Source organism: Pinus tabuliformis, chromosome 7, assembly GCF_031772625.1.
Source record: "Pinus tabuliformis cultivar Carrire ecotype Pingquan chromosome 7, CPIR1, whole genome shotgun sequence".
In the NCBI taxonomy this organism is placed as follows: Eukaryota; Viridiplantae; Streptophyta; class Pinopsida; order Pinales; family Pinaceae; genus Pinus; species Pinus tabuliformis.
The window spans coordinates 1,317,698,834-1,317,711,968 of NC_142293.1; positions in this window are offsets into that span (position 1 = coordinate 1,317,698,834).

The window sequence follows — 13,135 nt, forward strand, 5'->3', positions numbered from 1 at the left end:
TTACATAACAACGCTTTGAAACATAACGCAAACACATAGAGGTCTTAGCTAGAGACGTGTTCCGGCGTTGTTAAACGTGATATCTTAGCGTTGAGTGGTTGGGTGATTCCTCCACGGTGAAGCGATAAGTATCAATACGGACTTGTGCTCCCACGTACCGTCGCGTATATATTGGGAGACCCCTATAGGAACAAAGCCTTTATCCATAGGAAGCCGTGTCGGCCGCCCTACTGATCGCAATGCAGTGAACACAGCATTCACGAAGATTGACCACCCGTACCGTAAAACGTATTCTGTGGTTTTGCGAAAAGTTTGGCACACCCTCTGCCTAGAACTCCATAGTAGTTTCTTTTGGCCTTTTTCAAACTCTATAACTGAAAAAGTCCATCCGAGCATTTGTCACTTCGGGCTCGTTAAAACATCGAAGGAGACTAGAGTCATCTTTAGCTTTTTCTCGACTCTTAAAAAGTGAAAAAGAAAGTTGTGTCTAAAGCGTCGTTATAAAATTTATTTTAAAACGGAACATAATCACCTCCTATTCCTGCGTTGATCTGTAGGTTGAGAACATGGAACGCACCAACCAAGGAATTCCCCATGATGGAAATCCTAGTCCTTTCTCCTCTTGGGGAGAAGTTGGTGCGCCCCACATGGCCACATTGTCGCTTCTAGGACTGACAATTGGCCTGCCAATATGGCTATTCTCAACCAATGTAGTTCAGAACACCATGGTTCCTGAACAGTCGAGTCAACAGTTAGATCAGTCTAGAGCTGCCCACCAGCCTTCTACTTCCTATAACTCTTCCTCTAATCCTTCATCTTCGCAAGGTAGAGCCGGCAAAAGCCAAGCTCCCATGGAGAAGAAGGAGAAGAAGAAGAGAGAGAAGAAGAAGAAGGAGCCTAAGGCGACTGGGGGCAAGCAAAAGACATCTGACAAAAATCCACACACAGCACAGACCGGGCCTAAATCGCCATGTGTCATATGTAGAGGAGACCACTTCCATAGAGATTGTCCCTGTATTCCCCGGATACTAAGGGACTGGTCCCCTCGTTTGCACAATTCGGGAGCATCAACCTCTGATAGCCATGTTGAATGCTTACCGTCAACCAGCGAAAGTGAAGGTTCAAGACAAAGAGGGGGAGCAAGATCCCCCTGCAGACTGTGTGAAGGCAATCACGCCATCCACCGTTGTCCCTTCTTAGACAAAGCGAAGAGAGTTTTGGAAGATCGTCCGGTTTCACCGTTGAGACTTCCTCCTGGATACAAAAAACTCGTGCCAAGTCCTTCGTTGGTTGAGAATACAGCTGGCCCGCTCAAGTGGTCAGCTGAAGCGTCAGTCGTTGAAAATGAACCTACTGAATCCAGACCGGACGAAAGTCCAAAGGTCGAAACGGCAGTTGACCCGGTTCTCCCTTCAGAAGTTTCATCTTCAAATGACACCGTCACTGAAGATTCATCTTCAAATGACACCCTCACTGAAGAGAATAAGGATGACACTATCCAGATTCTTTTCATCAACACAGACTCTGACGAGCGTCAGGGCAATGCGCCCATTCCTTTATCGCAGGAAGGAACATCGTCAGGGTCATATCCGACCGTGTATTCGGTCCCACCGCCAAGCAACCTGGTTGTGTCCTTTGATTGGAACCAACTAGGCAGACCCCGGTTGCCAGCCAGTATACCATTCAGAATTATAGTCCAAATATACAGAATGGTAATGGCTGGCACTATCATTGATGAAGGGGCATCTGTGAGTATCCTTTCCTCTATTGCTTGGAAAGCACTGGGTTCCCCGGCGCTTTTGCCTGAGATAAGAAATCTCTCGGGTTTCGATAAAGGAACCAGTCGACCATTAGGGATCCTCCACAATGTGCCCATTACATTGAAAGGGAAGGCCATTCAAATGAACGTGATGGTCGTTCAAGGACCCTTGGATTATAACCTACTCCTTGGAAGAGACTATATATATTGCATGGGAGCAATAGTCTCCTCACTCTTTAGAGTAATGTGTTTTCCACACGAAGGAAGAATGGTCAAGCTCGTAGACCAACTTTCATTTCCGGGATCACGCATCGCAAATAGTCACATACCAACCCTGAATGGTCTATTCAATCAAGAAATGTCTCCACCCCCAGTCCTTCTTCCCGATGAGTGCGAGTGATTCGGAAAGATGGGACTGGAACCCAGGGGGCATGCATCCTGGCCTGCTTCGGCAGGGAACCTTTAGGTATAGAGTAGGTTTCCGCGGGAGAATATGACTGGTCCGTACCCCGTCCGTGGATGGAAGAGGGGTTGTTCTGGAATAGGATTCTTTTGTCAAAGTTACGTGTTTGGCACCAGTCATTCACCCTTGTCTATTTCGGTAGGCATTGCCGAGGAAGTGTTTTGTTTGAAAGATTAACGAGACCATCTTTGGGTAACCTGAAAGAGGTACCTCTCCCGGTGAAACGAAAGTTTCGATGGCAGAAAAGTAGAGGTAACCTTGAAACACTGTTTTATACCTGGGGGCATGCAACCTTTTGGAGTGCAAGCAAGGGGCGACTATTTATTTTTTAAATTTTTAGGTCCTCCCTTTAAACCTGTAGATCTAACCCTTTAAACTCGTAGGATTAGCCGTTTCCGAACTTGCATAAAGAAAGGAGAGTGAGCATAGCTTTGGTAAGGCGCAAGCTCTATAAAAAATGGGATCTTTCAGGAGGCATTCTTATCTTATGACTGGTATATCGAGCAGTTTTAGCATAAAGTTCATGCTCGTTAAAAAATAAACGCAAGATCCGAGCAGTTTTAACGCGGTCTTCATGCTCGTTAAAAAATAAATATAAGCAGTGAGCAATGTTTCCTCCAGAGTTTAAGCTCATTTTTAAATAAAAAATGAACCTATCCCGGTAAATAACCACTGTGATCGTAAATTTATCAGCCATAAAAAGCCTTGGTCGTGTTTGCACCTGCCACCTCCACTTTCATTTGGCCGATTGTTCACCTCCATATGATTGTTTACCCATTTTGAGGAACAACTGCGAAGAGTGATTTCACCTAGCCATCCTTGTGACACTGCCGTGATTGGAAAATTCCAACCTGTACCTGGAATCAGTTGTTATCCCTGTTTATCACTCGTTCCTCAAAAGACGAGTCTTCTTTAAGCTCTTTTCAACTGACTCGTAAAATATGAAAAGGTTGCCGAGTTTTGGCCTTCCAGCTCGTTAAAGGACCGGAAGAGCTATCCCTCCTCTAGATTTTAATCTTTTTGGACCTGAGGGATTATTGCACAAAAAGATCGAGCGCTTGTTTTGTTCGGCTCGTTAAAGATATCGAAAACTCATCCCTTTTGTATTGTTTTATACTTTTTCGGACTTAAGGGATTAGATGACGAAAAAGGAATTTTGGAGTTGACTTTATGTACCTTTTCAGACTCTCTAAAAATGAAAAGGACCGAGTTTTCCTTGTCGTTAGACTCGTTAAAATGATTAAATAGCGACAAACTTGTCTTTAGACGAGAATGAGTTTCCCTATCGCTAGGCTCGTTAAAACATAGCGATGGGCTTGCCCGAAGGGCAGGTTATAGAACAAGCATATGTTATCCTCCTCAAGCTTGACAAAAATAAAGAGGTACTGGTCAGAAATGACTGGGGAAAAATTGGGAGAACCTCATAGCTTTAATGGTAGCAAGTCGCTCTTGAACATGACACTTTTCCTCTGTACCACATCGGGTTGGGTTGTTTCATTCACCGGTCTCATCACCATGGTCTCGCCAAACCATCCACATTTGGGGTAATGCTACCGATCCATCGCATCAGTGTCGTTATATGTTCAAGAGATGTTGTTCAGAAAGAGTCAACCGTGTCCCATCCACTACCATACATCATCTTTCATCCTTTCATGACCGCCACCCTGAATCATATTTCACAGATCGTTTTCACCTTCATCACAATCATTAGCTCCGTTCCGTGTCACTGATGTGGGATTCATTAAGGCCCTCCTTTGACAGATCGCTTCTTGTCGACTTCAGCTCATTATCCAAGAGGTTGATCTAGGAACACCCCCCCCAGTACTTTGAAGCTTGCATGCCTCAATGGCAAGTTTCTCACTTCCGGCGACAGGTATACATCAATGACCTTCGATCGAAAGATTCTGCGTGGTGTTCGACGCCAAGTCCTTTATTCACACCATGTGGATTGTACTGCCGTACCTTGAGGGTCATCATCATTATCGGTGATTCCTCTCGCGCTTGTTAACAGTTTACATCATTGACTGGTAATCAAGCGATGTCTTTCCATGTTCGACTCTAAGAAATTCTCACATGGATCGACTTGTACTTAGAGTGAAGATCGGACGAGTTTGAAGACCCCGGATCTAGTTTCATCCATTCGGGCTGCGATATATAGTCAGGAAATAAAAACATTGACATGTGCAGCAGATGATTATCCTACTCAAAGGATGATAATTTCAGCAGAGAATTATCAGTCTACCATCAGACGATTGTCTGTTCTATGTACAGAAAAATGTATTTATAAAGCTGAGCATGGGAATGCCCGCCTCAGCTAGATCATGAAAGCAGTATGAAAAATAATGTATTGTATTGTATCTTATTACAGGTCACCTCCCAGCGATTGAATGAACTTCGGATCCTCCTGATAAAGCATTTCACCCGATAAACGACCTCATACTTTAGGGGGCAACTGTTATAGACATTTTTGTGCCTTACAGCATGAAGCATGAAATGTCCATAATCTAAGGGATCCAAAGTCCCTAAACATGTTGTTCCTACCCCTAGAGGAACAAGGTCAGCAAACCACAACACTGAATAAAAGTTCTCCACCTGAAAACACTCAAAAACAAGGCAATTCTGGATCATGTCAACTGCTCCACTGAGTATCTGCGCTGAATGTCAACTGCTCCACTGTCTACCTGCGTTGAATGTCAACTGCAAAGAAGGCTACCTGCGCTGGGCGAGTTTGGACATGTGGCACAGTCATTCCTCAAGGTGTCAATGCCCAAGAAGCTTCCAAAATGACACTTGGATCAAGGAATTCGACTGGTGATGAGTAAGAGGTTCTAGATCTCCAAGTGGAAGCAAGAACCTCCAAGTGGACTCAAGAACTGAAGAATAACTGAAGTGAGAGTGGACACTAGTCAGCTTCATGCCAGCCTCAAGCTGACTCATCCTTTCTCCAAAAATCCTATATATAGATCTCTCTCATGAGGTCTATGGGGGCTGGAATCTTGTGAATGTAAAGAATTGCTGTTGGTTTGAGTTTAGAACTATTGGGTGATTTGCTTTGAAGGAGGTGAAGAGGAGATTTCTTTCTGCTGGGAAGGTGATGCTGGATTGGGTCTTTTATGGTTGTATCACTTCCTGAACCTTACTTCTTCCATTAATAAAGCATTTGAGGTTCTTCTATATGCATGTGTCTCAATGGTGTGTTGTTATACTTGTGTATTTGATTTATTCTAATCCTTGAATCAATTATGAATGTATGCTTCTTGTAGTTTCCCTCTCTTGCTATTTTGCAGGATCTTGGTGTAGCTGGGCCAGTGAAAGAGCAAGGAGCTGGGGGCAAGCAGCAAGGAGAGAAGATTGGATCAATCATTAGCGAAAGACATCGGTTAGTGGATCTCTTTCTCCCCTCTTTTACATCTCATAAAGAAGTAATCTCAGATAGCTTTGCTTTGATTGTTGCTAAGGAACTATCACCCTTAGAGTGGGATAGGGTCATTCCGTATTGGATACTTTTCCCAACAACATACAGGTACATATAGAAACACACCATCAATACATGTAACCACAAGAATCCCAAAAAGGACTGCAAAACCCTGGTCTTCCTTAGCCAAAAATTGCAGAGATACAGTGAATAATACAATAATAGCTTATCCCTCAAGAGTCCAACCATGAAAATGAGCAAGAAAGTACATAATATAGATCATATAACCTCTTTCCCTGCCTCCATGGGTCGAGCTCACTATCCTAGGAGCTGTTTCAACCACTTCTAAACTAAGCACTACAAACTAGGCAGTCAAAACAACTTGCCTCTATAAGCTAGGAAACAAATTCATTCATTTAATTTTCACCTTTTTCATGAATGAATCTTCTAGAAGAGGTACATAAGTGTAAAAGTGTCATAAAAGTACATTAATTACATCAAAGAGGATAATAATCCACCCCAAAAAGTCAAACAGGGTCAAACTGCGTTTTTGTGAGTTGTACACTGAAATTTGGAGAAATTTGCCTGACGGGTCGCGCGCCTTTGGGACCACTTTTGGGGCACTTCCAGGTGTCCAAATTGAGCAAGAGTAGGCTTGTTGGAAAGGTATGTGAGTCTAATTTCTAACCCAACTGGAATTTCTGAATTTGGTGGTCATTTTCCCCTCCAAAAGTGCAATCTCCCAAGACTGCTTTCTGTGTTTCAAAAATGTGGCAGAAAGTCATTTTTTGCTTGTTTTTTGACTTTCTGGAGGCCCAAAACTTCATAAAATCTCAAGTCCATTCATGAGCATATGTAAATTCTCATGAAAAATCTGGAAATTTTGAGTTTTTTCAAAATGGAGTTGCCAAAATGAAGGGTCGCGCGGGGGGTGAGACCCGTTAATGGAGAAAACCTGTAAATGGCACAAAAAATTCACAAATGACAAAATTTTCTCCAAATTTCTTGAAATTTGGGCTGGGAGTCCCCAATCAAGTACCATGCTCATTCAAAGAGGCTTTGACCAAAATTTGGAGTGGATCGGGCCTTTTACGTCGTTTTAGTGCCTTGGCCAACCTCCTTGGATCCGGCGATTGTAATTTTGACATTTCTCTAAAACCATGACACCTGTGCAAAACGTGAAAGAGGTTTTTCTTCTTTGGCATGTTGTGGACAAAAACCTCTCTCAGTTTTCTAAAATTCATCTTTGATTGCTCAGAAACATCATTTTAGTGAAACTTGCCCCGATGTGTGAAACAAGGAATTTTGTCGAAATGAAGAGAAATGAAGGGGATAAGAGGCTTCTAAATTCTTGGGGAAATTTTTGGGAGTGGGGAGGGATGTTAGGAAGCAGGGGAAAGTGGAATCTCAGAGATTGAGTGAGGGGAAGGGGTCCAAAAGGGCAAAACACAGGCCAAACCTAGAAAATTGCCAGGTTGTAGCTAGAAACTAGGGTTTGTGCAAAAATGAGGAATTTGGCGGATCTAAGGGATGGGAAGTGTTTGATAAGGTACTTTAAGGATAGGGGAAGGTGTAGGAACATCAGGAAACAAGTTTTGCCGATGATTTGACTGTCCAAGAGAAATTGGCTTTAAAACCCTAGGAGAGGAAAATGACCTTACCTAGGCGCAACTGAAGCATGAATAAGCTGTAGAATGACCCTATGGAACTTGACATGATGATGAAAACCCTATGAATGATGATAGACTCAGCTAAATGATGACATGGACTGCCATTTGGACAACTTTAAAAGTAGTGAAAGCAAACCCTAGACCTAATGCCTAGTGACCAAATTTTGCTTGAAGACTCACTGAAATGACAAAATTTGGCCTTGACACTCTGAGACCACTTTGTAAGAGCATATTTGATCACTGGAGGAAGGCTGGAAAGACTGACACTAACAGGTACCACAAATAAATTCATCACAAAAACACCACACATAAGAATTGACTTATGATGAAAATCCACTAAGCGAGGATATGGAAACTCCTTATCAAAGAAAGATTCGACCCCCTTTAATATTGAGTACACCAGACAACACCCCAAGACCAAGAGACTACAACACTAAAAACCCCAAAGATTCTTAACTAGACTCAATCCACAACAAAAGGAAAAATTTGCTAAAAACGACACCCAAATCACCCTTCGATTTGAAACCCTAATTCTGACTTCTCCAAGAAGAAACAGACCCAGCATCCAAGGAAAAATTGAGATCACAAATCCTACAAAGACCCCAACCCTCAGAATGTAAATCACAATCAACATCTGAAACACTAAACCCCAAAATCATATTCTTCCATAAATACTATGCAAGGCATTCAAATTTAAACAAGACGAGATCGATAGACGTGCATAAGACTTACCTCCTCCAAACACTAACAAGAAATCCCCATATAAAATCGTCGTCTCCTCACATGGATGTGCCTGAGCAAAGAAACTCTCACTAGGAAACCAACTTTTGGAGGTTCGAAACTCCAGTGCTCCCTTCTGAGATGGGAACTCACCCCCAACAAGACCTATAACATTACTATGCCAGAGAAACCAGGGACTCACCCTCTTTACCGGAGACTCGCCACCGACGATACTGAAAAACCACTGAAACAAGACAACGAGGGATTCCCAACTCCTCCATCCTAGATTTCACAAATGCCTCCAACCTCCATCCCTATCAATTCATATCTCCTTTACCAACTAGAGGATTGCATGCTCATGCATGCAAGACGCCAAGTGTGTTCTCCCCTCATTAATGCATAGTTATTCCAATGAAGGTGGTGGGAACAAAGTCCCAGGCCCCTCTCCTCCCTTCATATTACACTTCTATTATAACTCTTTTTAAATATAGAGTCTCAAGATTTAAAGTAACAACCCTGTGTTAAAAGTTCATGTAATAAAGTTAATAAAAGAAAAAATAAGACCAAGGTCATGGGACACATATTCTAATATGAATGTTGGGAAAAACATCCTAGTGGATGTTCATTTGGTTTATTATGGCTAAAGGAAATTTACAAAGGCATTTGAAGATGCAAGAGACATTAATTGAAATTTTATTTATGAAAATAATGGAAAATAGGAGAAAAGGAAGGTGAAAGGTAATAGGTTTGCATGAGAGGGAAATTGAAGGAAAATGGAGAAAATATAGGCCTCAATGATAAAAAGGCTTTTGAGGATCATTTCACAGACTTTTGTCAATGGTTTTCAACCTTTCCTTGCCATTTATGGAAAACCACGGTGTGATGGGGTTTCTCTTACTTGGTTGAGTTGGATTGTCGGATGGTTTTGAAACTAAGTGGGATGGTCTCAAAAGAAATCACATGGCCTAGGAATCCCTGGACTAGTGAAGGTGGGATTGCAGTAAATTCTGGTTGTGTACCCTCGTTTGGCCTAGGAATCCTCGACCGGTAAATGGCGGGATATATGATAAAGCCTAGAGGGTGTATATGAACAAATTACTCATGGTTTAGGTGGAGAGATTCAGAGGCATCTATGCTTGTATAGGCCTAGTGATCCCGGGACCGGTATGTGGTGGGATTGCAATAAAGCTTGGTAGTGTATGTTTCTTGTTTGGGCCTAGTAATCCCTTGGCGGGATTGCGGTAAATCCTAGTTGTATAAATGAGGACTTCGGCCTATGAATCCCTTGGCGGGATTACGGTAAAGCTTGAGGAAACCCTAGTTTTTTTGTTGTAAGCCCCACATTCATGCTTGGAATATGGCACAAGGGTGATTGGTTGAAAGAAATATTTGGTTCAACCCAATCTATGGTTGGGCGGTACGTGGAAGTCCTTGACTTGGTTGGATTTTCCATATGTTAATAAAGGCTCTTTTCCTATTGTATTTCATGAGTAAATGTGCTTGTTGTTATGTGGCTTTGATGGTTGTTATATCATTGTTATTCTGCTGGTTATAAGCATGGTTTTATGACAAAATTTGGTTATGGATCTCATCATGTTTTATTTAGTAAATAAAATTTTAATGAATGTATGACCTAATAGATGATAATGCAACTATTATAAGGAGGTGCCAATCCTTCTTGACGATTATCAGATAAGTATGAGACCCCTGTCTAGTCACTTTAACGTCTTAAATTTCTCTACATAAATTATCAATCCAGGTATCATAAACTGATGAAGTGTGGTGTACCATATGTGCTTAGTTAACCTTTTTCTTACTTCGTTGTTTTATAGTTTTTATCTTGTTTTGGGGTTTTGTTCTTGTTGATCTCCTAAAGTGTCTAATGAAAATGGAAATTCTATTCTAAGGTCTTAATAATACTTTTAAAAGTCAAGTATGGATGTAGATTTCAAGACAAGGTTTATGTCCCTTATGGTAACTTCCAAAACTTAGCACTTCAAGAGATCTCAAAACATGCTATTGATCAAATCAATACTTGAACAAAAGTGTAAATATGCAGCTACTTAAATCAAACAAAAGATGAAATACTGATCATGAAATCACTGTCTCTGCTGCCCATCTAATTACAGAAATAAAATCTAAACTATTGCACTCAAACAAACAAAAAATTGCAGACTAACGAAAGCAAGATACATTTACTTCACTTATAATCCGATAGCTCGCCAAGTAGCTTTTCCGGGTTAAGCCATGGCTTTGGAGATAATGTCAATAACATGAAAAATTGATATCTAAATTACCTACTTTCAAATGAAAGTAAAATCAAGTCACTTCACTTATAATCCGATAGCTTGCCAAGTAGCTTTTCGGGGTTAAGCCATGGCTCTGGAGATAACGTCAATAACATGAAGAACCTGATATCTAAATTACCTACTTGCAAATGAAAGTAAAATCAAGTCACTTCACTTATAATCCGATAGCTTGCCAAGTAGCTTTTCGGGGGTAAGCCATGGCTCTGGAGATAATGTCAATAACATGAAGAACCTGATATCTAACTGCAGAGATGAAAGTAAAATCAAATCACTTCACTCATAATCCGATAGCTCACTAAGTAGCTTTTCGGGGTTAAGCCATGGCCCTGGAGATAACGTCAAATGACATGAAGAATTTGATATCTAAACTAACTAACAACAACAAATAAATAACACTGAAATCAAAGCATAACTGAAATTGAAAAACTTAAGAAAAAGTTCAGCAGAGAGGGAAATCTCATGTCACTATTTGATGCAAAAACATGTAAAGAAAAACTAATCTACAATCAACCGGTTGAACACACTTGCATGAATTAAAATTGCATCAATGGAAACTCTAATCTATCCAACTTGAAAGCAATCAAATGACATAATGAAATCAAGGCAAAATTAAAAAATAAAATCTACTCTACCTTATATTCTAATGTGCTCCATAACATCTACTTCACATCTCCTTCCATGTTGAGAACATCAAAGCTTTATTCAAATTCTTCAAAATTACGAAGTACAACAAAGCTCTCCAAATCTTTCCAAAGCTATCAAGGAAGAACTACAAAACTAAGCTAAGCTAAGACTAACACGCTAATAAGCTCTAAAATCCCAAACTAACAAAGAAGGAGAGAGATCTCCTATTTATACAAAAAGATGAGAAGCCATCTCATTAATGAGAGTCCATGAATCTCTCCCTCTACCTCTAGAGTCCTAATCAAAATAGGAACTGATAAGATACATGTCTTCTTAGAGTTTCAATACAATTAGGAGATGTGACACATATCCTCATGATCCCATGATTCTTTCCACTCAAATTCGAATTTGGCCTTAGAGTGCCACATAAGGGTCTTCTAGAAGCCTCCTTTTGACCTACACATGTCAACAATCTCAACCCACTTGTTAGGTATAAGCATATGCACATTATTTTCTAATTTTTAACCACAAATTCACGTAAAAGGATTAGAATTAATAAAGTTTGGAAAAACATAAATGTGGTCCAATGATAATGAAAGTGGGATGAAAGTGGTGACATAGTAGTGAAATGGAGGTGATATAATGAACATAATGGTGAAAGTATAATGGAAATGAATGACATTTTCAAGACCCAACAACCCCTATGTTCAGATGTTTATTTATGACATGTACATTACGTGTTTATGATATGTTTGACGGAATGCCTGTCATGGATGGTAAGGGTTGGGTCAAGTCCTTGTTCAAGTGTTTGCATTAGTTTTGGGCAGAGACCTGAGTCTTAGCCTTGAAAAAGTGGCTCAGAATTCAGGGTCGTTGGCACACAATTGTTTGAAAAGGGTTGCAGTCGCATGGACGCCTTGCTGTGGGGAGCGATTGGAGGGTCTCAGTCGCATGGAAGACTTATCATGGGAGAAACTAGGGGTCTAGTTCAACATAACATCAAGTTGTCTTAGGGGTTGGACACCTAGAGGGGCTAGTTGTCTCCTGAAGGTTTTGTAGCTCCCGAGGAAGGTCAAATTGGTCTTGCCTTGTTGGCTCCGCTTCCTTAACTATACATGCGATTTGAATCATATCATAGTAACTCTTTATCACATGTTTACCCTGGTAGGTTGGTAACTAGGGTAAATGTGGTAGGAGGGTGTTACAGGGTGGTATCAGAGCAATGGTTATGTTCTCTTTGGGTGATGTCTAGTTTCCATTCTCTTTGGGTGATATTTGATACCATAGAGTGGTATCCGAGCATGGTTCAACCCTTGGACTGGATGGGTGAAATGTTTTTTCATGCATACATGTCGGTTATATATGCATTTGTTATGCATGTTAGTGTCTATATGTTGTTGTGCATGCATTGTTATGGTTATGGTTGTGCATGCATTGTTATGATTATGGTTATGCATGCATTGTATATTAGACACGCATTGTGAGGCAATTGTATGTTGTTTGTGTCATCATGATGTTGTTGGTTGTTATGATGCTAATGTGTTGGATGAGATAGAGTAGGAGATGTAGATCATCAAAGCGAGGTTGCAGCATTGGACCTTGGGGTAAGAGCAGATCGTCATACAGGTTTGTATGGTGGGTATGCATGTATGTTGGTTAATGGTTGTTATAAGCAATAGGGTTATGTACATTTTTGTCAGTTTATGGTTTTTGTGGTTACATGTATGATAAATTTTAGTCAATCAATGTTATCATATGTACATGCGTCGGTTAGTCATGAAGGATAGTAACTTGTTGTTATATGCATTGTGGTCATATGCATGATGGTTATGGTCATTGTACTTAAGATATTGATGTTATATGTATCATGCTAATCTAGATTGGTCTATGCAGATGATTGTGGTTATGATACTCATGTATGAGTTGATATAATTGTGATATTGTGTTGCACTAATCTGGACTGACTTGTGCAGATTTGATAGCCTCCCCTGAGATACATTGAGGTATGATTTTGATTATGTCATCTATTTGGTGTTTGAGTGTTTGATTATGCCGTCTATTTGGTGTTTGAGTGTTTGATTATGTCATCTACTTGATTTACCTAACATGGTACGTGTATAGTTTGTTTGAATGTTTGATTAATTGCATGATATGAGTATGTGTCTATAAGATTGT